This window comes from Hippoglossus stenolepis, chromosome 2, assembly GCF_022539355.2.
Source record: "Hippoglossus stenolepis isolate QCI-W04-F060 chromosome 2, HSTE1.2, whole genome shotgun sequence".
NCBI lineage: Eukaryota > Metazoa > Chordata > Actinopteri > Pleuronectiformes > Pleuronectidae > Hippoglossus > Hippoglossus stenolepis.
Window position 1 is genome coordinate 20,313,172 of NC_061484.1, and position 24,063 is coordinate 20,337,234.

The following is a 24,063-nucleotide window of genomic DNA, read 5'->3' on the forward strand; positions in this document are numbered from 1 at the left end:
GTGTGTGTGTGTGTGTGTGTGTGTGTGTGTGTGTGTGTGTGTGTGTGTGTGTGTGTGTGTGTGTGTGTGTGTGTGAGTGTGAGTATCCTTCACCCTGGCAGACGATATGTTGGCAGAACATCCCGGCCCACTCTGTCTCCGAGGGCCACACAGTCCTGCTATCCTTCCTCACTCATTTGTTAACCTGCCTTTCTTCTTTGCAGCGTCCTCGCTCACCTGCTGGGGGAGGCTCCTTTATATATGACCTGTGCCACTCAAAATCACCTCGCCACTCTAACACTGCACCCATTCATGTAATTTTATACTTCTACTCCACAGGGAAGGTACAGCACTTTTTACGCCACTGCAGTTTCTGTTATAAGGTATTTTACAGATTAAGATAATGGCCGCTGAAGAAATAATTATTGTAAATTGAATTAACCAAAAAAATATAAAATAGCTAATCACTTACACGTTGACCAGCTCCGACACTAAAATGCTATTTACACGTGAAGTCTTCATAGGACTTCAACAACGATTAACAGATAATTTCTCAGTAATTCTGAGTCAAAATGCCAAATACTTGCTGGTTTCAGTTTTTTCTAAGCAGAGATTTGAGGCAATACTTTATCATTTATGATCTGGTAATTGATGGGTTTTCTGCATTGTGAAATATAGCCCCAAATCACAAATGGGCCACAAGGGGGCTTCACAGTCTGTATAGGAATCAACGTCTTCTTTTCTTTAAAAAATAACAAACAACTGCTTTTGGAATAAGAATAAGAATGTAAGAAATATAAACAGAACAAATATAAGAATGTTTTTTATGTGTAAAAAATGGAAGAAACCTCCTCCTCAGTAACATCTTCTGATATTTCTCAGCCTGAATATGAGTGATGATGAAAATAGATGAAGGATTTTCTTCTTCAGACTTTGTGCAGAATCATTGATTTGTTTTTTTTCCTTGTACACACTGACTCCTGTGTGGCATCATCTGAAGGGCACCTTTCCTCGACTTGAATGAGCGATGGTGTCCTTGAGCTTGTGTGTGTGTGTGTGTGTGTGTTTTATGTGTGTGTGTCATACACATAGATTGGCATCTTTCCCCTTTCTGCTGGCAAACCTTCAGCATGTTCGGGGAATGGACGGGGGTGCCACTGGAGAATGATAAAGTAGTCACAAGACAGGTCAGTACATTCATTAACACTACTGCAGTATTTGTTAATGTAGCACAGACAAAGGAGAATAAAGTAAAACATTCCTCTTCACATGATGTGCCATAAGATGCATGAAAACACATGTTTCAACCTTTTGTTTGAGATAAATTAAAACCAAAAAATCATATAAATTCACCAGCATAAATCATGTCTTTTTTAATAGAGATATGCATGTTAGTTTCTGTAGAGCCGGCACCGACAGCTGTAATTCACTGATGGTGAATGTGGGAGAAAAGTACAGTGTGTGTGATTTCTACAGGAGGCGTCCAAGAGCTTCACACAACCACCAAGAAAACCTCAGGGAGGGAGGAGAGAAAGTGGGAGGGAGCAGAAAAGGGGGAAGACAGTACGAGTCCGGCCCTCGGACAGCAGGTGAGTGTGTGAAAGCAGGGGATGACAGATGCTTCTGTCAGCGTTCCAACAGTCGCCGCTTTGTGGGAGCAGTGCAGATGCCTCCTTCCACCCCCTCCGCCCTCCATCCCTCCTTCCTCTCGACAGGCCGTGATGTGGGGATAACAAGACAGGAGCAGTCCTCTCAGCAGTAAAGTGACCACACTGGCACGGTACTACACGAGGACAGGGGAGGGGGTGAAGTGATGGAGAGGTCCAGGCCGGGGCCCAAGGCTTGAGGAGGTCTCGGTGGCGACGGGGGTGGGTTTATAAATGTGGGGGTCAGCAAGCGAGGACAGGGGAAGGGCTCTCTCGCTGGGCTGTGGGAACCAGCTGCGACGTGGGGTCCGTGGCGGTCCTGCCTGTGAGGAAAGCAGATGTTTTCACTCGGGGGTGTGCCAAGTTTGCAGAGCAACCTTCAGCTGCTTGGAGGTCAGGTCTTTAATAAGGGGGCTGGGCGCGGGACATTTCCGAGGCAAATGCTTCAACTTTGATACAACAACATATTAATTATGACGGCAGACCATAGGGCAGAGGGTTGTAGCGGAACATCCCACCCCACTGGTTTGGAGCCTCCGTCAGGCCGACATTAGCCAAGGCTGGCTGGCAGATTTAGTGCTGTCCCAGCACTGGCCCTCTTTTTCAGCTAGACCTCACTGATGCAGAGGCAGCAGTTTGGACCTGTGTAACCACAACTGACTAACTGTTATGTCTGAGCTGATATCCAAAAGCAACACATTGTATTTGCATTAAAAACCATATTATAGTGTTGAAAGCTGCTCTTATAAGTATGTTTATGGTATAAATTGATCAAATGACGATATATAGCATTTAAAGGAGTTACTGACCCACAGAGAGAAACCTAAACTCACATTTTTTGGCCATTTTATGCATTGATTGTACAGCTGACAGGAAATCGGGAGAGGGAGAAATTGGTGAAGATATGTAACTGAGATCCTTGTCAGATGTGAACTGGAAACATTGTGGTTCATGGTCGGTGCTTTGACCTTCAGGCCACCGGGTCACTCCTCTTTGGAGCTTTTAGCATGTTTCTCTTACCTCTGATAAACTGTCTGCTACCTTGGCAGACAAAGCTGGTTCAAATAATGGAGCTTTTATCTGCTAAATAGTCAGATTTTTCCTTCAAGAGGTGTAAGAGCCCCAAAAAGCTAAAAGGAAAGTGGATGTTGAACTCAAATTCACCCGGTGGCCAGAAACACACCTTCAAACAAGACATGCAAACATTACAGCCCAGTTGGCTTACACAGTTATTGCAGATTCAGGCTTGCGACTCAGAAAAAAAAAAAAAAGTTAAGCTATTAGTTAAGCTAATATTTGGCTAATGATTGACAGGTGGTGAGAAAGACGACTCCAGTGATATATACTATTGTTGCTCTGTTAATAAGATAAGTAACCGTTTACCGTCACATTTGCCAATGACATCTCAGTGTGTTGTCCTCCGTTTGTTTTGGAGACTTTATTCTGCTTGTTTATCTAAAATCCCTTAATTCGGCCGTAGTATCAGTAACTTATTCATCAAAGCACCAGCATGTTCTCCACTTGTTTTTCTGCGTGTTGATAAAGGACAGTTTGAAGCTGCATGAAATAGGACAATTAGTTTCATCATGGAGCCACAACGATTACAAAAAAAAGTGTTCCTAAGACTTTATCACTTCCCAGCCCGATGAGTTAAGAAGGGAGTTTCACCTCGTCTCAACCTTTGCATTGATTTTCGAGAGAGTGGGAGATCTGGGGATTACTTTGGAGAGCAGCGATGAAGACCTAGCTTACTGGGCCTTTTTTGTATTTGGCAAATGGGCTTGACAAAGATGGAGGAGACAAAATCTAGGGCTTACAGCCGCGGCACCCAATCGGGGGGAACTTGAAAGCAGCGCCGGGATGGGAAGCTGGGAGAGAGGGTGCCTCATTTAGGAGCGGTGAATTTGGACAGGGGGCATGGGGAAATGCTTAAAGTAAACCACAGAGGCCCCAACAATCATCAGGAATTGAGACGTTTTAAACCTTTAACGGGGGACTGTGATCAAAGCGCCAACGGATCCTCACTTGAGTGTGAAAGCGGAACCGGAGGGAAAAGAGGGGATTGTGGGGGGATCATGGCAGGTTGAAAACGTAAAATCAGCACATTAGCTTTATAAGGGCGTCAGAATATAGGATGATCTGGGGATCATTGCACCCATGGGGAACCGAAGAGAATCGGGTATGTACCAAGCTGAGCGGAGGAGAAACCAGGCCACTGCTGACGAAAAAACCTCCCTCATCAAAGATGCGTTCAGAGGAGGAATAATGTTGCTTAATCCCCGAAGAAAACGACTTCATACACACACGTTTGTTTTGAAAACTGGAAAAAGTAACTGTATTTATACGTTGCCGTTTGCAAAGACATCTGATGCGACCGTGCACGCTGCGGCTGATCTCAGTGTCTCGCTCATCAAATCAAACTTTCCTGTCTAAAAGTTCAGTTTCAAAGTCATTTCATCTCATTAGAAAGAGAGAGACCCTACGAAATACTGCTTCCCCAAACCTCGCTACGCCATCTTCTATGATCTATTGCCGACCAAGTCCAGGTATGGACCTCACGTCTCCATCCCTTTTTAAAACTCACCTCAAACAGAGCACAAATTAGTCCAGTTTCCCCCTCTCTCTTTGCTGCAGCCTCTCCCAGTCGCAGATGTAATGCGGAGGAGCACTAGCCTTGGGTAAGCAGGGGTTCTCGCTGTTGCTGAATTATAAATCAAACAGCACTTACATGAAACCACTTGCTAATTACATGTTCAACCTGGCTCCGTCTTCTCCTTACCGTGTCACTTTGTACTGGCTGTGATCACCGGGGAAGGTACAGGAACCTGTATCCGACTTTGGAATAATCACGTCTAAGTGACCCAGCAGAGATGACAGCAATTATTTTCCTGTGATTACCGTGCGCCTCATTGATGTTAATGCTCGCGCTTTGGGCTCCGTCCTTGAGTGTGTGCTCGTGTGCCCAGGAGAGAGGCCAAACTGCGCGGTTACCAAACCACCTCCTGCATCCCTGCCCTCCTGTACCTTCCGCTTTAGATATTTTTATCCTCAAAATCCCTCCTCTCCTGCACTGTATTTGTGACTTCCTCATCCCCTTCATGTCCTCTGAGTGTCATTCTCCAACCCCCCCCCCCACCGCCTGCGAGGCGAACCAATTTATCACCAGCCAAAGGAGGGCCTTCAGCGTGTCTGTTTTCACGGCTCTCCCTCCATAAGTTGCTCTCCTAATGAAAGGAGGTGCTGCGTCCCAGCCGGTCCGCAGAGATTTGAGGGGGCAAGAAGTCCAGTTCCAAGCCCAACTTGGGGAGGTAATTACCCCTCTGGTGGACCGCGGTGAGGAGCCCTGCCAGCCGGCCAGAGCAACTCACTCTGTGGACTTTCACTTCCAGGCCTGCGGCCCAGCCCCCATCGTTAGGAGGCCCCTGAAGCTGGATGTCACATGACCCGGACAGGGGTGAGGCGAAGGGGTCGACTCAGCACGCCTTGGCCTGGGCAGCCTGCATTGGCGGAAGGACCAGAGGACCGGTGCCAAACTCAGCAGAGGAGAGGGGAAAGTGGGAAGATGGAAGAGGAGGGGCTTTGACAGGAAGAGGAATGTGCTGTCAGGGTGAGATAAATAATGAGCGGAGAGTGGGCAGCAGGTGACCCGCGGCAGGGCTGCCTCGTAGGGACAGTGACTGGCTGACCTCTGGTCCGGCCCTCGCAGGGGCCACCCACTGGTCACCTGCATCTACGCTGTCACATCACACCAGAGGCTGGAGGTGGATCCCCAACACAACCACAGAAAAGAAAAGAGAGATCGTGGTCACCAGCAGAAAGACTTGAAAAAAGGATAAATGCAATGGTGAAAAGTTTGGCCAGCACGCTGGCGTGCACAAACACACACAACAACACACACACACACACACACACACACACACACACACACACACACACACACATAAACTAACACACCCTCTAGACAGGTTTATTTGAGGTTCTTTAAACTACTTTAACAGGATTGAGAAGAACTTATTTGCTTAACATTTCCATGAGCAGTAAAGACTTGAGGTACTTTTACTTTTGGGTATTTCCATTTAATGCCTTTGCCTTGACTTTAGTTACTTTAAAGATACTTAACATTTTTAAATAAAGAACATATGATGATATCTTTTCCACAGTCATTCACTGTAGATATATTGTTTTAAAAGCATGAGGTAAATATGAAATTGTGTTTCATAACCAGTTACAAGAAGTTCTTGATGGATTCAGTTTTGGGATTCAGAGAGTCAGCTAGATTTGTCACATTATTGGGTGGTTGTGGCTCAGGAGGTAGAGCGGGTTGTCCCTGGCAGTTCGATACCAATCACCCCCAGTCCATGTGCCGAAGTGCCCTTGGGCAAAAATCTAAATGTGCCGGTCCCATGCTGTGCCAGCAGTGTGTGAGTGATGTGTAATAAAGATAACACTGTATAAATGGGTGTATATGGAATAATTTACCATTATTATGTATTTCAAACAAAACAATGACAACAAATATAATTTTTAAATCTCTTTACATAAAGATCCTCACACATGGATAATCTGACATGGAAGAATTACACCGACTTTATATAAACACTGAGGGTCCGTACATTTAAGAGCAAAACTAAGGCTGATAAAAAAAAAAACTCCTCCCTCTGGCTGTTTTTTTCCCTTGTCTACTTTTTTCATCGTGAATCAGTGTCTGAGTTTCTAATGTAATTTACTTCAGTGAGATGCCCGGGATGCCCATCACTCTCTCGATCTGTTCCTGGTGTTATTGATCCTCCTCTCTGACCAGTTTGAGATCTGCCTCCACAGGAGCTGTTGCCTCCATATCTGCACCACTGGACCAAACCCAGCGTCCGTCCAGCTCTTCTTCACTTACGCTGTAAAATGAAGTGTGTCTTCTGGAAACGCTGGACCCTGGATCATCCAAAATCACATGACATTTGTATCCATGAATTCACTAGGTGTGAGTTTTATTTCTACATGATACCACTATATTATTGTTCTTGTTGTATAATGTTTCTTTGAGTTTTTTGCAAACTATCAATCTTCAATGTTTTGCTTTGCTTTTTTAAAAATTTAATTTTTCATTTGCCTGTCACGATCACTTCCACATTTCCAATGTGGGATGCCCTCTACTATTTAAGGGATAAGGATGGTGATGCTGTGCTGTAAGTATGGTGTGATAATCTAATCATTCTTCTGTGTGATAGAGTTTGTCCACAAACTATTAAAAACACTTCAGTGAGGAATACGGTTACATTGGCTGATATGTTACTTATCAATAAAAATACACTCTTTACTTTTGTTTGAGTTACTTTTGCTGAAAACTACATTTTTCTAGTGTTGTTTTAGGAAATAACTGATGTGTTAAAAATGTGTTAGTTTCAGGCTGAGTGGCACAAACTGGAAACGAAAGCAGGAAAGTTTGGAAGACAATGATCTGTTGGTTTTGGTTCATGGACGATCACAGCAACCATTAATTACCCTTTTAGAATAATGCAGAAATGTTTCATGACATGATACTTATAGGAAATTTAATGAATTCGACTTCAGGTGGAGAGAAACTGGGGAAGACAGAAAGAAAAAAAAAAGATGAACACTGATCATTTTGTCTTTTCATTAAATTTCTTCAAAAATAAAAAAGTATGGAAGACCACCAGCTTAATTCCTAAACAGTAAGCCCACTATTAAAGTCATTCCGTTTTGAGAGGCACTTCCATTACTGAACAACGTTGCTGCTATTTCTGTTGTTTTGATTCTTAATATTTTCCTACTGCATTTTGGAAGGATCCTGGAATTTCTTTATCGTAAAAGGTGTCGGCGAAGAAGTGATTTAAAAAGCGGCAGATTGGCGATTAATTAAATCTGATGGGTCACAGTGAGTAATCTGATGGCCTGTTGGATCAATGCAATAGGATCCGGGAGAGTTGCAGCATTAGTTTGGCTCACAATCATAGTCTTGATTAGACTGTAGTGTGTGGTCTGAGGGGGCCCCTGGGAAACAGTGGCTCACTACCGTAAGACAAGAGGGCCCAGTTGAGAAGTTTATGATTGTGTGTGTGTGTGTGTGTGTGTGTGTGTGTGTGTGTGTGTGTGTGTGTGTGTGTGTGTGTGTGTGTGTGTGTGTGTGTGTGAATGGGGTTCTGTGCAGCTCCTCCAAACACATCTTCTTTGCCCAAGGCAGTCAAATGAACCCTATCCCATAATAGTCATGGTTCTGCCCTGAGGAGAGGTGACAGCAGGCCAGGCCCAAGTCGTCATGGCGATGGCCCGTGCAGAAAGTCGATACTTGGAGAGTCGGGGAATTGAGGGGAGGGAGCGGAGCAAGGGTTGAAGCGAGAGCAGATCAATTTTGCTGTTTGATCTCGCACAGGCTCTGAATAAATGTATATTTTAAGACGTCTTTTTTTCCCCCTCTCTCTGCGCAAACATTGACATTCTTCATGTTGATTCTTGACTTTTGTGGATAGAGACTTGATTTTATCCAACATCTTGGACTTGTTATTCCTGCAGTGGTTTTCCTGTACTTCTGCAGCCACAGGCTAAGGTGGCCGGGCATGGGCAGGGCACTGGAGGCTGTGGCCGCGACGCATTGCACGCTCTTCTTGCACAAACACAGGCAGCGACTATTCTGGCCACCGTCCACACACACCCACCCACACACACACCCACCCACCCACCCACCCACACACACACACACACACACACACACACACACACACACACACACACACACACACACACACACACACACACACACACACACACACACACACACACACACACATCAACCACTCCACACCCAGCCAAAGTCATCCGGACCCACACTAGACGAGCTATCAAATAACAGTTTCCTCTCCATCAGTGACTCCACTTCACTCCCGACCACACAGCCGTGGATTCCTTAAGCCTCATTGTGTCTGGTCAGGAGTGCACACTTCACCTTCTCCTTGCTTACACTTGAAGCCCAAGACACACGCAGGAGAAAAGACAAATATTATTTTTTTATTCAAAGCACGGTGATGCAAGGGTGATGCAAAATGCTCCAATGTTTGGATGGTGCCAAATACCGAGGCACAAACGGTAAACAGTGTTGCGTTGGGCTGGTGCTTGGCTCCAGCGGCGCTATCGGACAAACTGAAATGAATGTTGACGTTACAGTGAAACACAAAAGGGCCTGAGAGCCTCACAGGGGCCCAGATTTACTTTTGTACTTTCTCCTGTCAGGCCATTAGAAGGTTAGATTTTTAGTCCGTAGACACATTGATGGTCCGTGGGTTTAAAATACACCCTCCACCTTGAGCCAAAGGTCTTGGAGGATTTGGCCCATTTACAGCCGCCCCCACCTCCACCTCACTCCTCCAACTACATGGCTATCCATGCCACCTCCCTCCAGCCCCGAAGTCCTTTTTGTCCTTGATCTGGTTTAAATAACAGCCACTGCTGCCATAATTACGCTTTTATCTCATTTAACATCGCTGGATTAAAGTGTTTCAAGGTTTTACAGATTGGAAATAAAGAGGGATTTGAGCGAGAGTTAATGAATTATGCCGACTGGACACGTGTCTAAATAATTCATAGGTCTGTATGATATTAAAGCTATGTGGTGATTACCAATTTAAATGTCTTGAGAGGCAGTTTTATAATGTGCTATGTAGGGTATATAAAAGAAAAAAACTGCTACTTGACAGGCCGTGCCTCTGTAATGTGTGTTCAAAAGGCATATTTATTGCCTCATTGCTTCAGATGCATAAATTATGAAATTGACTCAGTGTTTATTTTTGTGAAATACATCACAAGCAAAGCTCCAATGAAATCACGTGAGTGAAAGGGACACAAGGTCCCAGCTGCCTCGACTACGGTGCATCTCGTCAGGTTATTGTCATTCACATATTTTTAAAGGTTTGAAAATAATATAAAAACTGTAACAACTGATCAGCAACAAAGATCGGACGTCTACATAAATAATGCTGTTTATAATAATGCACAAGTTCTCTTTTTACTGGGACATTAAAGATACTCAAAAGTGAGGGAGAGAACTGATGCTAATAAAACAGCAGCTAAAATGGACATTGCGTTGAGGCTGTTATCTCCAAATTCAAGAGTGAACTTTGTGACTCGTTTCTATTTTGAACCAAACAACTGACTTTAAATTGGCGACGAAGCTTTTTGCTTTAATGCTCCAAGTCGCTGGAACCAAGTCGCTGGAACCAAGTCGCTGGAACCCTCACCTGAGGATCTGAGAGCAGCCGGAAAAGAGTTGAAATCTTTGAACGCAAACTTAAAACCTCTCTCTTTAGCCTGACTTTCGATCAAGTCTGGTTTATAGATAATTTTACTACATATATGTTTTAAATATATTCTATTTGTTATTATCACTAGTATGTGTTTTCATCCCATTTTACTGACTCTTATGATGATATGATATTATGATATGATACATGATATTATTTACTGATTATTACATTTTTTATTGATTGATTACTGTGACTGATGTATTTGTATATAGCATCTTAATGTGGAAGTGTACTGTGAAGTGGCCTAATCTCTGCATCATAAGATATATTTTACAAGTATTTTTGTTGTAAAGAAGCTAATATTAGTGTGGAAATGTAAAATAACATGAAATATAAAGACTGAAGTAAAGTACAAGCACCTGAAAACTTCAGTATCATGTTTGAGTATTACTAACATCAATCACATCTCTGACGCAGCTCTGTATTTTCACTTACCATCATCTGAACAACACACAAAGGTATATTTTCTCATCTGTAAGTCAAACTCCTGAAATAAACTGTGAGTGGATTTACCTTAAATTTATATGGACTCAAAAACTGGGAATTGTTCCTTTAATCTCTGTTTCCCTTTGTCAGTAGGGAGGCCTCCAGAGAACGTGGGTAAGTATGTATGTGTGTGTGTCGTATTCCACCAAAAGACTTAAATCTCTCGAGCAATTGAATTTTAAAGCAAGGTAATAAAACTGAATGATCCGCACCTAGAGGAATATTTGACATACGGAGAGAAGCGGGGTACTTATGGGATTCCGCTCTGTCAATATAGATCTTAATACCACTCAGCCTTTCCATTTTATGTAGGCTATATGTGTGTGTGTGAGTGTGTGATTCGGAGTGTGAGTGCATGCAAGTTTTCCCTCTTTCTGGGAAGTACTCTCTATGAGTGTATACATTTTGTATTCTAGAGTTCACAGCTTTGTGTGAGTGTGTGTGTGAGTGTGTATAGGATCCTCCCAGGAGCTGCAGTGGACCATAGTGTGCGACCTGCACCGGCCCCGGCAGCAGACTGTGAGCTAATAACACAGCAGCGGGGCCTGCAGGACTGCCTGCGTGTCGGCCCCTGTGCACCGCGGTGCCGGCGTGCTGCAGCTCTCCCCTGCCTGACCCCCTGACCTCCTCCTGAGCTAATGAGCAGGTAGGATGGCTGAGCTGGGGCCTTGCAGCAGCTGAGCTTTACTCCGGGTTCCAGATGATGACATTCGTCCTCATCGCTAAAAGAATGTGAAGGAGGCAGCGCAGATGAGGCTGCAGGTACACATGCAAAATCACCTTGTGGCCTTGTGCACGTACACACACACACACACACACACACACACACACACACACACACACACACACACACACACACACACAAGTAGAACAGCTGCATTAATAATTCACTAACATTAATTATGACATGCCTGTATCTCAGTTTGGTGCCATTGCTGAGGGCATGTTAATGTGACTGTGTCTGTGAGGACCCCCCCTTCCCTTTCTTTTTCTCTTCATCCTTTTCCCCCTTCACGGGACCAGCCACTGCTACAAGCCAGCCTGAGCCACAGGGACCTAATTAACACAACATAAATTATGGGATGCTGATAAAGCAGTCACTGGTGCCATCGCAGGGCAGCACGCCGCTGCGCTGGCTTTCACTGTCCACACAGCACACCGACGTGGCCGACTGTGTTTACTTGGTAGAGTGAATCTGTTTTGCTTGCCTGCAGAGCTGGGGGAAAGAGATGTGTGTGTGTGTGTGTGTGTGTGTGTGTGTGTGTGTGTGTGTGTGTGTGTGTGTGTGTGTGTGTGTGTGTGTGTGTTCATCTACATCAGGCCAATGCCACCTCAGTGAGGGTGTGATTAACTGTAGCCTGGCAGTTCAATGTGCTAATTACTGCCCCACACATTTGAATAATTTCACTGCAGACTTCAGGGTTCTACTCCAACTGAACAATAAGCTTTATTCACATCACAAGTTTACTTTTACTTTTACTTAACAAAGTTGCAAAGGATAAAACAGCAGTAAAATTAATTGTAAATCAAATTCATACAGAGGTGAAAGCTTTCGTAAAAGAAGAAAAATTTTTTACAAGCGATTTAAAAGACGAGCTTCTTGTAACTACTCTACTGTGTGCCGTTGACTGGTTTGTTTGTTTGTCAGCAGGATTATGCAAAACCTACTCAACAGATTGCCACAAAATTTTGTAGGAGGATGAGACATGGGCCAAGAAAGAATCCATTAAATTCGCCGTAGATCCGGAAAAAAGGGACGGATCAGGGATTTTTTTTTTTATATCCCTTCATCAAACATTTGGGCATATTGTGACATTCTCCCCAATTTCTCAGAGAATAATTTATGGATCTCGATGAAAAAAGTCCGGCATGTTTAGGGGATTGATATTTGAGTGTGTGCAATTTGGTGCAGATCCACATAAAAATCCAGATCTAGCAGTTTTGAATGGGTTTCATAAGGGGACTGTTGAGCCTTGGCGGTGGTCCGCGCTCCATTGAGTGCCATAGTCCTGTAAGATAATAAACAGTGAATATCTGTATTTGTGTACAAAGACACACTGACCTACGCAGTCAGAAAGGCTTGTTCTCCTGGACGGTGAACAAGGGGTGACTCTAAAACACTGCGACAACAGGGAGGCCCTCAGCGAATACACTCCAATAAACTCCTCAGTGAAGCCCCATATGTTTGAATGTATCACTAAACAAACACATCAATCCACACTGGAACACGGTGGCTGCTGTGCTCCTCTGTGGGTTTACTGCACACCCCCTCACACCCTGCTATTGTTGGTAATTTCCTGTGAAGCTTGTCTTACTGTTGGAAATGTAATATCTAAGAAGAAACCTCCCTGGTGGTGTGTTTGCACAAGCCTTTGCATCCTCTTCGGCTTGATCCCGAAAACAAAAGGCCATTTCACCCACGAAAATATATTAACATTGCATGACCAACCGAGGAGGGGAGGGGGGAGGAGGGGAGGGGAGGATTCACTGTAAAATCTGAACGGCCCAAACAACTCAGTGTGCCCTCCCTTGAAAATACTTCTAAATTGATGTTGAACAGTTCAGCTCCAGAGGAAACATGTTAGATTATTGCATTACTGCAGGTTAGAATTCCCCCCACTGTGGAAGAAATGGGATTCACTGACCGGTAAAATGATGTCTCCAGAAAGTCTCTTCACTCCTCAGCAGAACGACTGTTAAACCTGGGCCATGCACATCTCATGTCTGTCAGGCAGGTGAAGATTCAGCTCAGGATACAAACACACGGGGACTGGGCCTGTAATGTATTTCAAGTATTGTAGGGAAGTGGTGGTGAGGAACTGTCTGGAGAGCCGGTTGACATCAGATGAGCTGTCATAACCTCGCAGTACAAATACATTAAAGGGAGCGTGTTGTAAACACAACACACTTTGAAAGACATTCAACGAAAACAACATGTTATATTTTGAAAGTGGCAAATATATATTAAATAAAATAAATTATATAATAAAATATTTTACAAAATATTTGAGTGAAATTACATCCACAAAGGTTATTCTTTCATCTGCGTTTGTTTATTTGTTATTTTTTAATTGCAAAAACTACTTTAACGATTCTCATGAAATGTTTTGAGGGGTGTGGCATGACCCAAAGAAGAACCTGTTTACTTTTGATGCGAATCTGGATCAGGAGCCAGTCCAGGAATTGAGAGATTTGGCGTTTTTCAACATTGGATATAGTGAATTTAAATGTGGTTTCATTAGGGTACAAAGCGACTTACAATAAGTGCATTCAACCATGAGGGTACAAAGCCAGAACAACAACAATCAAGTAAGTACAATTTGCTTAAAAAAAAGCCAAACTACAAACTGACCAGCTCTACACACACATGCACATGTGGCAGCTTTAAAAAAAACTGCTGGTGATGTGGCTTCGCAGTCCTCCCAAGCATGTGGGCAGCTGTCCCAGAATCCATTGTACCTGGGGCAGACCCGATGCTGACCCATCTGTGCCCCCTGTCAGCGACGGCAGGGAGCCAATCAGAGAGGTGGGTTAAATTGCTGACCCTTGGGTGAGAGTGGCCATGAATCAGGGCTTTGAGGATACAGAGACGCCTAACAGGCCACGAGAAGAGTGGAGTCTTTTTAAGGAAATATAACATTTTAATTTTAAGTACACACGGTATCTACAGGTTATCTTGAATGTATGTTATTCTTTAATGTTTGGTATTTGAAGAGAAACGTGCCAGGCCTCTGAACTGCTGCCCACAGCTTTTAAATATAATATTTATTTAACCTCCAAAACCACCTGGAAAGACACAAAGTTACAAACAACATTAGACATAATACTGTAATGTAAAATGTTTCATGATTAAAACAACAAAACAAAAAGAGAAACAAGTATTAAAACAACCTTTTTGCAGTAATTCAAGTAGTTTCCTTGATGGGAAGATCAGCTTAATGAGGGCATTTACATGAACAGAAATTTTCTGATTCTGATAACGATGTTTACATGATTTGTTAATAGAATATTTCATTAATATTCCTGCTTAATTGTTACAGAGAACAGAGTGATTATGAGATCAAGCAGTTGGCAACATCAATGCTGTGAAAACTCCAAAAAGATGTTATAACGTGATAAAGACGTATACATATATACATAATTAGACTAATAGTCCACGTTAAATTATTGCTGATTCTGAGTATGACCTTATTAGGGCACTAGGTAATCAGAAAATGAGCGCATACCTTGACCTAAGGTCGAACAATCCTACACACGACCATCTAGTTCTCAGTAAAAACATAAAAGTAAAGGAGGTAAAGAAAAAAAGGAAGTAATCTGACAGTTTAAATTATTTATTTGCCATAAAACATAGTTACAGAGTGTTCAAAACTGCAATCCTTAGTCTGTCCGTTAATCCACGTCCGCACCAAACTCCCTCCAGCACGTTGTAGTGGAAATTGGTTCAGTAGTTTTTGTGAAATCCTATAAATAATCCAACAATCAAACAAAGAAACAGACACGGACGAAAACATAACCTCTTTGGTGAAGGTAACAGGTTGGATTTATAGGTTCTACTCATTAGTTATGGTAAAATAAGACCCCTCCAAACACAACATTTCTCAAATGAGCACAATATCAGGCTAAATGATGATGTGAAAACAAAATGTCGATTTAGTTGTTAGTTATCAAGCTATTTTAAGACAGTATGACACACGCATCATTGAATATGTGACTACAGCACAATTAAAGCAGAGCCAAAAAGGCTTGAAGTATTTCTTGTCTGATTAGCTGCAGTTCCCGGTGCTGGATGTTTTTTTGGAGCCTTGACAAATACAATAATAATATTGAAAAAAGTCTGCATTAGTGTTGGGAGAAAGCCTGGGAGTGCATGGACAGACGGAGCAGACGGAGCAGACAGCCAGGCAGCGGTCGATAAACTAAGACAAGATGAGAATGGAAGTGTGGAGCCATATTTTTAACCTCCAGCACGCGAGGAGACAAACCTCAGCCGTAGTTAATGTTGACATGTTGGGGACCAGTGCCGAGCGGCGGCGGACTTAAACAACATTACGAGCATGAAAGCTCGGTTGCGAGAAATAAAGTGAACGAAACAATGGGCTAATGAGCCATGAAAAGATGGAACCCACGGGCGCCGACACCGCTGCCAAAAGAGAAGTGAGTAAATAAAGTGGGTGGGGTGTGGGGAGAAAAACAAACAAACAAAGACTATTTCAGCAGCTCTTGGCTCTTGAGGAGAATCAGGCAGTGCTCAGGTAGCCTTGTTCTCTGTTTATCCGAGAACAACAGAGAAATGGGCCGAGGTGTGTTCCTCCAGGTGCATTGTGGGCATTGCCCACGGATGCGCTGTTTGATTTGCGCTCGGCCTTGCTGTTGTGCTTGTCTGTGAGCTCTTGACATGTGCACTGCCGCATGAATAATTGAGGCCTCGCACACAGTCAGGGTCCAGCAAGCACTGCGCCCTCTCTCTCTCTCTCTCTCTCTCTCTCTCCCTCAGTCCTCCTCTCTTCTGTCTCCCCCTCTCTCGACCCTCCCGAAGTCTCTTTGTCTCCCTTTCCTTTCATCTGGACTCAGCCAGTCCTTGACAGATGTGTCTTGAAGACGTTGTGGCATCATAGTTTTAGTGAGATTATAACTGAGCCAAATAGTGTGTTGACCCTCTGTCATTCATTACTTCTTTCTTCGCCGTTTCTTTTCCTCATGTGAAAACCTGACTCGATCATCAACTCAACTAATGTCTGACACTTATTAAAAATGAACAGACACACTAACATAGATTTTTTATCTCCCGGGTTATCTTTTGCTTAAAAAATATCCTGGGATTTTACTATGGAGTCCAAATGTCCCTTTAAATTGTGTCCTTGGCTTGGTTGAGTCAATTTTCCAGCTGCTTTGACTGACACGTGCTTGGCAGGTCCTCCCTTTGAGTCCATACCAGAGGTCTGAGCCGGAGTGTGAGATAAAGAAAAAAAAAAAGGCGTACCTGGGTCAGACTGTTGATGAAGACATGCTAAATCAATGAGAAAAGACTGGAGGAGATGAGAATATATGAGTGGTGTGTCTCTCTGTATCTCCCTCCCACTCTCTGTCTCCCTCCCCTCGCTTTCTGCTTCACACTCAGGCCAGTACAGTTATCAGCCCCAGCAGATAAACAAGTCTGGCTGCCAGATATAACTCCAATATGTGAAACTCAATCATAACTCCGGAAACCGGCTGGGAATATGAACGGAGGAAAGAGGAAAATGAAAGCTGCCATGCCCACAGGGCAAAACCCAAGGTCCCTTTTGGCAAAGTAAAGCACCCTCACTTCCCTCTTTTCTATCACTTATTTATCTTAGGAAGTCAAAAAAAATCACCATGCAGCAAACCTTTTTGTCTAGCCCCCCTCTAAATTTTTTGTGAACATGTTCTCACAGGTTTTTATAGTATATAGTGGAGGAGATGCGCTTGGTGTCTTCATTCTGGAGTTCAGGACACTGATAGCTGTAGGGTACACGTTTCTGAAGTCTTCTTCACTCTCCTTCTTTTGCCAGTAGGATCTCTGTGATTTCCACTTGTCAGTGAGGGCCAGTCATGCAGAGGGGATGGGACCTGTGCATCAGAGGGAAAGAGAAAACTTAAAGGGAGGAAGGAAAAAAAACAACAAGTGTGAGTGTGTAGAAGGAGAGGAGGGAGGGGGACTAGCTTTGACTGGACTCACTCAAGCTTTGACATTGACGGCCCTGGGAGAGGAGAATAGGACCGGCTACCCCAGAGGACCGTAGATAGAGGGAGAGAGGGAGGGAGATAGAGGAGGGGGTGAACTGCCAGAGGCTGCGCTCGGCTTTGAAGCGGGGACTAGAAAGGGCTGAGGGCACTGTTAGCCCCCTTGAAGTGGTTTCAGCACTTGTCACTCTTTCGGGCATCGCCTAGAGCTGTGGACAGCTCGGCTTTCAGGATGCGGTTCCACAATGGACTGTGCAGCACTGATGCTCACCTTGATGTGGTGACTTGGATCAATAGTCAGACCAGTGAGCCACTGGCACCAACATGTTGTGATGTTAAAAAGTAGCTGAAGTGCCTCTCAATGCCGGGGCGCTGGGCGAGGGAGAGGAAGCGGTTCCTGTCAAGAACATCTCAGCAGGCTACAAAGTACTGAGGAGCCACAATGGATCCAGCTATAAATAAGGTTTCTGTAAAGGGATGAAGGTGACGGAGACTTGGAAACAAAACATATTAAATAACTTGTTATATTAACAACAGGTCATATGATTCTAATCATGACAAAAACACCGATAATTACCTCTGTCAACAAGGAGGTAACGTTTTCACCCCAGTGTATTGGTTTGTCAGCAGGATTTCACAAAAACTACCAAATGGATTTCTACAAAACGTGGTGATAGTGTGGGACGTAGGCAAAGCAATGAGAAAATACATTTTGGCGCAGATGCAGACAAAGGCATGGATGCTAAAATTATTTTACTTTCTTTAACATTGCAGTATAGGGCTTTTTGAAAAGAAAAAAGTTCCCACAGAGTATAGAGAGAATAGTTCATGGACCTTGATGAAAAAAAGAATCAGGTATATTTAGGGATCTGATCTAATTGCATGTGCGATGGGGAGCGGCTTGGTTGAATTTAAGGGGACTGTTGGGCCTTGGTGGAGGAATGTGCTCCACTGAGTGCCACTCCTGTTTGTTTGTTGGTTTCTTCGTTTGTCAGCAGGATTACACAAAAACTACTGGAAGGACAAGACGGACGTGGATCCGGAAAAAAAAAAGAGATCCAGGATTTGCAAGATAGGGCCTTTTTCAACATTTTTGTTGATTTAGCAGGGAATAATTCATGGATCTTGTTGAAAGAAATCAGATACATTTAGGGAACTGTGGGCAATTTGGTTTAAAAGGACTGAAAAGGCCTTGGCAGAGGTGTGTGCTCTACTGAGTGCTACTCCCTGGACTCTGCAGTTTTGGGGCATTTAAATGTCATTTAACTGATTTATTTCTGTTTAATGGTCCATAAATGCACTATTTTCTTTCACTCTGACCGCTCTCATCAGTGTCTAATCAGTCACTAGAATGTCAACATAGTGGAGCATCCTATTTCTGCTGCCCTCAAGTTAAAAAGTAATAATTCATAAGATATACAGTCATTATTCTCTTTATTAGGTACACCTGTAAAAGCTTGTAATATTTAATCAGTAAGAATTTGTCTCACACGCAGCACGGGATGTTTTCCATTTTGGAGGACAGTCTTATTTATCATATATCTATAAAAGCCTGTATCTTTGCTTTAGTAGCCCAGCTCAATAAATAGCCTGAAATACTCCTGCTCCCAAAGTACCCACTAAGTACTATTAGTATTTACTGCCTGTGTTTCCTCTGGCCCCTCTTTCGGCCTCTTCTCTCCCCAAAGATAGATTACATCCAAGACAGCCTATGACCGATGGATGGGGGCACAATGCCTGGGCCTTTGGAGAAATATGTGCTTATGAAATCATAAATATTATCTCAAACACTAATTAGCATTAAGAGCACTGGTGATTTTATTTATCAACTTTAGCCACAATTAATAACCACAGCCTTGAGAAGAGGCACGAGGCAGATAGGCAGGACATGTTTGCCGCGTCAAGGCCATAAACCCATTACACACATAGACTGATTGAGGCGGCCCCACTGGGGGAATAAGTAATTGTGCCTGAGAAATTTTAATTGCCCTGAAATGCATTCTAAATTACACTACCTTGTTCTCAGACAGAAGTAACATGGCTGAAGGGCTGGGATAATGGTGGAGTGCTGTGGGCTGCGAAACATCAGACTACCTTGCTTTCTTTTTCCTACAGATTTTATCCTGTTTCCGAGACTGAAGGTTCACTGTTCCGTGTCGTCTTGTAAACTCTTTTATATCAAGATTAAACCCGCATTAACTAATTATTTTAGCCAATTGGGGACAGAGAAAAAAAATGTTTGGCATAACATCCATCCATTTTAAGTTGAAATGGCAAACTCGTTGGCATCATTTGCTTATTTACACAATATTATCATTATTTGCTAAATTACGCAAAACCTACTGGGTGGAACAACACGAAACTTGGAGGAAGGATGTGGAATGGGTCGGGGCAGAATCCATTAAATCTTGGTTCAGCTCCGCATCATGGGACGGATCCAGGTATTCTTTTCCACCTCCTTAAACACTGTGAGATAAGGAATTTTTCAACATTTTCGTAAATGTTTAAGAGAATAATTAATGGTTCTTGCTCTATACAAAACGTAAAAGATTTTCCAAAATGGTTAACTACTCCAAGAGTAACCCGTTCATTGCTTCACCAGCTGAAGACATAAGCGCTCTGCATGCATGAGACGCTTATTGGTCCGACAGATCGTGCACACAAACGGGGGGGAACGGCGTTGACTGGAGGAGCGGAGATGAAGGGGATGAGTTAAGCGCAGTTTGAGGAGGAAGGGGGTGAGACATCCAGGGGATACCGAGCTGGCGGTGGTGGGTGGTGGGTCGGTGGGGGCAGGGGGGGGACTACGGGCGGCTAGTGGTCTCATCGCTAATTATCTTTATTGTGCTTCCCTGGCAGTTTTTCTGTGCAGGGCCTGTCACTGCAGGCTCCTGTGTGGGAAGCTCCACAGAGCCCTCCTCAGTGGCCCTTGGCTAATAACCTCTTAAGGAATCACGATGGGGTCACAAGGCTGGGCTCCGTGGTGTTTTAATTCCTGTTGGATTCATCGCACTGCCAGGAATATGTGAGCGAGGACAGGTTGTACCCTTATGCTCAATGCTTGACTAACAGTAATTTGTAGCTTATAGGCTCGCAGTCGGAGGCGGACACCCAAAACGTGCACTCCAGATTGGCCCTGGGCCGGTAGAAAGTCCTGCCTGGGAGCGATTTCTGGGTTAGGTGAAAAAAATTCAGGCCCTGCAGGTGAACCTCTACCTCACCTGCTTCACAAGGCTGAACCGCCTGTGCCCTGGTGCTCACCCGCACTGTGTGTGTGTGTGTGTGTGTGTTGGGGGGGTGAATGAGTGAGGTGGGGCTTCTGGACGAGCCCTCCGCCTTGAAAAGTGAAGTGACTACTGGGCAAAAACACAAAAACAGTCTCTGACAGCTGCGATGCTGTAGGAGGCAACAGCTAGATGTTGTTTTTCTTTGCGATCCGTGACAAGCGCTGTGTTGAATTACCTTTCATTCAAATGCTCACATGCGCGCCCGCTCTTTGTCTGCTACTCAGAGCGCTCAGAGAGATTTTTGATGATTTGTGTTTCCATGAGATCTCACAACCCTGTTTTGACCCAGCGCTTGTTGCTGGGGTTTGCATCACCTCCAAATATTTTGGTGAAATTCAAGAGGGGAAACCTTTCAGATGGATGGAGATTGGACTGATGTGTTTGCAGAAAATCAGTAAACAACATTAATTTCATATGAATTAATAAGAAAGTATAAAGTGGCAATTCTCACAAGGGCTTTTTTTTTTTTCAAGTGATACTTTTAACAAGCTGATGAACTTCTGAGGTAAATGTAGGATGTAAATCAAAGTCTTGAACTGATGACTCAAAAGTCATTTGACATTAGGAGCTTTTCCAATGCTTACTTCTTTTCCTTATTTTTATCCATTTCATTCATTCTCTGGCTTTTGAGAGACCTCACTGAGGCTACGTGCGGAGCGGTTAAATGCCGAAGGAGCGGGGGGGGGAGGGGTTTGCCTGCCAACTCTGTAGCGGAGACTTTTGTTCTGTACACTTCTGCAGAATTAACACAGGAGTCAGTTGATCTTTGTCGCTTCAGGGGGAAAACAGACACCAGAAGTAAAGCCAGATACAGTTTGAAAGCACCCCGAGATCATACACTGTCTTTAACATCAAAAAAGTGTCCACACGGATATTCTTAATGGGTTCTACTGGCATGAATTATTCAAATCTCCCCCCAATGCCTCTTTCTGGCAAGTAAATCCACAACGCACAAATGGTCATAGCTAAATGCTATCACTCCTCTAAATCTTTTTTATATTTTATTAATCAGAGTAATCTGTCTTCAAAAACTTGGTCCAGAATTTTCTAAAACTAATTGGACTGTTGAGAGTCAATAGAAATGCAGAATGTTGCAAACTGTTTTCCTTATTGGGAAGTAATGTAAAATCGAAACGATGTCGTGAAATTAAAAGTCCACTTGATGGTGGGATTATTCAGTGCGTCTTAAACATGGTCACAGTTCGATTATCACACAAATATCAAAATATCACACAATTACTGTTTGCTCCTGAGTGAAGGTTGTGGTTTTCAACTCTTCTTTATGGACAGAGAATGACAAACACACAACATTTCACAAGTCTGAGGTATCTGCACTTATTGCTATTGATACAAATGATATTGGAATAATTGTTGATATTTATCGTCCGGCCCTAGTTCACATAATATCTCAAAACTTTCCAATCTAAACTCAACGATGAGCCACACATGTAATAGATGCTGCATTTATATATACGCCAGTGTCTTTAACTCACTGATAAGGGTCATATCTTATTCCCTTTATCACTCAACATCACACAGTGTATAGCACATACTAAGAATTTGGGGCTCGGATTATTACATCATTAATATCTTCGTCTGCTAGTTGGCAAATTCAATTTGAAGCTGAAAACTCTGCAAAATGGTGGAGAATCGACGAAGAATTGGTCTCAGAAATGAGCAACACTCTCGCCCGCTGTGAACCGTCAAATCACCCTGATTGCTTGACTTTTTGAAGATCGTGCCACATGGGGTCTGCTTTACCAGGCCAATAAAGACGGAGCTCCGCTAAAGCTCGGTGGGGCACCCACTTTGATAGCCAACCCAACATGGCTTACTGTGACAACGCGTCACAGGGGGTCTCTGCGAAGCTAATCTCTAATAAGGGATTCAAAGCTGGCTTCTGATGAGGCGGCTGAATGCCAGGTTGCTCAATGCACAAGTGCTTTAAGATCGACTGTTAATGATGTATTAAGATGGTTGAAGTAGAAATGTTAATGATGGGGCCACTCGGCTCTGCTCCTGTTCAATGAAATCCTGCATGTAATTGTTTTTTCCATGACACACATGGATTCACTGATATATTTATAGAAAAAAACTAATATGAGCTGGTCTCACACACGTATAAGAAACGTTCTCATGACACATCATGAGATATTGAAACAATAATCCATAATCATTAGGCGGGTGAATTAATTAAATATGTTTCTGCTGTAGCGTAGATGAGTGGACAACAAACTGGTCACTAGAGTAAATTGTTATTGGCAATAAAACAGACTTTGGAAGAACTTATAAAGACAACTGGTAACAGCTGGTATCAAATGAAATAGCAGGATAAAATAACATATTTATACATAATACAAAGTTCTTTGGACTCTTTTTGGTTATATTTTAGAATTGCCATACGAGACAAACCAGACAATGCCCATGAGAACAAAAATGCCTTAAATACTTTGTGTTCCTATAATTTGTTTATTTTGAATATTTTACTAGGGAATGTCCATAATCATTCCCTGAAGTCCACATTAACATATTGTAATATCTTATTTTGTTTGACTAGCAGACGAAAAGCCAAAGATTTTGAGATTTACTATCATGGACTATAAAAATGAATAAAGAAAGTATTTTAGGAATATTGATTAAAAGTCAGTCATCAACTACGACCACCATTTGATTAATCAGCGGATTAATCCAGCTCTTCAGTCTCCTGATGGTTTCTGTGGGGTTTCCTCAGGGGGTTGGTCGAGTTTTACGAAATCATTTAACTGTTTATTTGACAAGTTTTCACAATGGATGAATTAATAATGGTTGCTAGGGAACCAGTCCAAAGTGAAGCTCTGTCAGTAAAAGCAGAAGATTCCCTCGTGTTTGACTTTAAAGGAAGAAGAAGAAGAACATTACTGACCTGATATAAACTTGAGGCTCAGTTTTGCCGCCATCTTTTGTCCGTCCATTATCAGGGTCCCCCTGCAGGTCCTGGGGCTGTGCTGCCACTTTGTGAGGTCACTGGATCCTGGATCACTTCCGGTAACACAAGGACCCAATGGGAAGTTTTCAAGACGTTTTCAAACTGTGTGGTCGACTTCCAGCGGAGGAGCAGCAGAAACCAGAGGAAAGATACTGTGTGAGGTGACAGACCAACTGTGGCTGTCAGAGGACGAAGGTAGGCTAATAAAACAGTCATAACTCCGCCAATATTAAACACATAAACACGGTTCACACGTCCTTAGATTCAACACAATCTACACTTTCCGACGGTATGTGTACCTTCAGTGTCCGTTTCCAATTCGGGTCCATAAAGCCGATTAGAAAACAGAAAGAAAAACGTACCTCGCAGCTGCAGAACTTGCCCGGGAATTATCAGGTTTTTAAGTTTTCACAAGTTTTTAAGAAATTCGGTAGAAGTTACCAGCACATATGACATTTCATTTCAAAGAATAAGCGTTAATAGCAAATTCGGCGTATATATTTTTGAAATGTATAAAAAGAATATAGGTTAAAAACGGGATTTGGTGCACAGCATTACTTTAAGCACCCATGACCATTATTGTGTACTTCCTGGTTCTCTTGTGTGACAAATAGAAGCAGCTTTGATTGTGTTTAATAGTTTTTGGATCCATAAACGAAGTTGGAATTATATTTACTTGACAGGTA

General features: G+C 43.2%; 1 long non-coding RNA gene across 1 annotated transcript; it reads right to left on the reverse strand.

The window, feature by feature from the left end:
* Positions 1–14,738: 14,738 nt before the first annotated feature.
* On the reverse strand, positions 14,739–23,493 carry LOC118123393. Its single transcript, XR_004698577.2, has 2 exons — positions 23,315–23,493; positions 14,739–17,011 (listed from the first exon to the last, which is right to left on the reverse strand). It is a non-coding gene; the product is annotated as an uncharacterized LOC118123393 (long non-coding RNA).
* Between the last annotated feature and the right edge of the window lie 570 nt (positions 23,494–24,063).